Source organism: Sinocyclocheilus rhinocerous, unplaced genomic scaffold, assembly GCF_001515625.1.
Source record: "Sinocyclocheilus rhinocerous isolate Xijiao unplaced genomic scaffold, SAMN03320098_v1.1 scaffold551, whole genome shotgun sequence".
Lineage (NCBI taxonomy): Eukaryota > Metazoa > Chordata > Actinopteri > Cypriniformes > Cyprinidae > Sinocyclocheilus > Sinocyclocheilus rhinocerous.
In genome coordinates, this window is record NW_015624564.1 from 1,975,707 (window position 1) to 1,978,382 (window position 2,676).

Below are 2,676 nucleotides of genomic sequence, written 5' to 3' on the forward strand. Positions count from 1 at the left end.
GTGCATTGAATTTATTTAATACACGAGTTTCACAATTTGAGTTGAATTACTGAAATTAATGAACTTTTCCACGACATTCTAATTTATTGAGATGCACCTGTATATAGCTGTAAGGGAGACAATTTTGTATTGAATTATGAAATCTTCCAAATTGCAATTTTAAATAAATGCATTTAGGGTTTATTTTTGTGCGTGTATTTGCTGCAATCTGGCACACTTTGCCTCTGGGTTTGTTTAGAAAGTTAATTTAAGAGAGTGGAACATTCTGGATCTTCTCATAAGCATATGAATACTTCAATGGCGCACATTTCCATAAGCCCATAAAATGTACAATAAACACTGCCATGTTTTATGCTTTGAAGTTGCATACAATAGCATGTATGCTTTTATAATTGAAATTAAGAGTCAATACACACATATATACATATTTGTACACGCATTTCAGTTTAAGGTAAATAACAGTTTAATTTCATTTACATTTGTATGCATATACAACATATTGTCATATGCCAGAACAAATGAATAAATGGCTTTTGAAGATGCTAAAGCATTTAGATGCACAGTTAGTCTAATTGTTGTCATCTATTGGATGCTGTTAGGGTGTCTGCTTTAAAAAAGTGGCCTTTTTATCTCTGTCATATCAACTGGCAATTTTTTGTTTTGTTTTGTTTTTCTTCTCCACTCCTTCCCCCTCTCCATCCCTGCAGTTAACATCTCTCCCTCCTCTTGTCATGGTAACACAGTCACGGCGGCTGTGTGTATACACATTAGTGTTGCATTTTAAGTGAATTCTGATCAGCGAGTCCAACTGGCACATGATAACAGGCTGGGCAATGACGCAAGTGAGTGGACAATAACAAGACTCACGCGCGCACACACGCTCATAATGGACATCGATGAGTGCAGATAACACATTTGTTTTCTCCCCCCCACCTCAGTTTCCTATAATTAACTCTCTTTGTTCATCCATATTATGTTCACAAAAGGTTGATCCTCACAGGTAAGGGGCAATCATCTCAGAAACAGCCCGTTCATTGGTGCTCATCTGAGCCCAGATAAAACAGAAAAAGGTTTTGGTTCGGTGAAACACAGAATAAAAGACTGCAGTAAAACGCCTCCAAGCAGCCAGCAGGCGTTTGTTTTTGTCAGTAATGCTCCTTGTATTGTAGTTTAATATTTAAGAGCTACTGAGGTATGGATAAATCTGAGAGCAAGTGATTTATTTAGTGGTTTCGTCGAGTGGTTTCATATCGATTCACGATTCAATGAACTGGGAGTCACCTCTGATGCAGCAGATTAAAACATTAGCTTTGGAAACACATGAATAAACAAAGGCATGTTCTGCCTTTTCTTCTTAAACAAAACCTGTAGGTCGATTCACCCTCTGACGTATTGATTTTTCAAAACTGATTCTGGAAAACCCGTCTGCTGGAGGATTACAAAGCCATTCACTGGCTTAATATCCCTCTTTCATGCGTTCGTTTCTTCTTCCCTCTGTTTCTCTCTCTCTCTCCTTCACCAGTGAGTGGGCAGAAGCTGTAGCACGACTCATTCGCTGCCTCTGAAACCATCTTCTCTTTTGATTCAAGAGGAAAAAGCACTAAGGAATAGGGGTGAAAGCAGAACAAAAAAAAAACACTCTCTTTTCCATTATTTCACAAAAACACTGCTGAGTGCCAATAAAAAGAAATCATTTAACAATAAAAAAGGTAGAATGACTAGCTATTTACTGCTGAAAGCTGCGTCTCGCTTTCTTTTGTGACAGGTGCTTTTAAGTAGTAAGTGATTCACTGAATAAACAAAGACATGTTCTGCCTTTTCTTCTTAAACAAAACCTGTAGGTCGATTCACCCTCTGACATATTGATTTTTCAAAACTGATTCTGGAAAACCCGTCTGCTGGAGGATTACAAAGCCATTCACTGGCTTAATATCCCTCTTTCATGCGTTCGTTTCTTCTTCCCTCTGTTTCTCTCTCTCTCTCCTTCAGCAGTGAGTGGGCAGAAGCTGTAGCACGACTCATTCGCTGCCTCTGAAACCATCTTCTCTTTTGATTCAAGAGGAAAAAGCACTAAAGAATAGGGGTGAAAGCAGAAAGAGGAACAAAAAACATTCTCTATTCCATTATTTCACTCAAAAACACTACTGAGTGTCAATAAAAAGAAATCATTTAACAATACAAAAAGTAGAATCACTAGCTATTTACCACTGAAAGCTGAGTCTCGCTGTGCCGGGTGCTTTTAAGTGATAGCCAATTCACTTCAGAAGCGTTCACATTATCTGATGTGGAGTGAGACTCATTCTCATTAAAGTAAATACACAAATGAGATCTTTTTTAAAAGGGATAGTTCACCCAAAAATTAACATTCTGTCATCATTTACTCACCCTCCACTTGTTCCAAGCCTGTCATTTTGGGCAAACTAATGTCTCAATTGCTTCTCCAAGACAAAAATGAGATTAACTGGAGAGCTTCTGCTTCTCAGATTAATTTTTTTAAAAGAAAAATACTAGAGCCCGACCGATATATCGTTTTGCCGATATTATCGGCCGATATGAGCCTGTCACCGATATATCGGTATCGGCGAATATGCCGCCGATATGAATTTTTTTTTTTAACAGAACATATAACGCAGATAAAATGCATGAAATGGTGTAATTACTTAGTTTGTCCAGCAG

The 2,676-nt window shown here is 37.9% G+C and overlaps 2 protein-coding genes across 2 annotated transcripts in view; one reads left to right on the forward strand and one right to left on the reverse strand.

The window, feature by feature from the left end:
- LOC107743836 (ADP-sugar pyrophosphatase-like) overlaps window positions 1-2,676 on the forward strand; it is a 79,754-nt gene that overhangs the window by 24,132 nt on the left and 52,946 nt on the right. The window lies entirely within an intron of this gene.
- Window positions 1-2,676, reverse strand: part of LOC107743755 (calcium/calmodulin-dependent protein kinase type 1D-like) — a 62,177-nt gene that overhangs the window by 17,341 nt on the left and 42,160 nt on the right. The window lies entirely within an intron of this gene.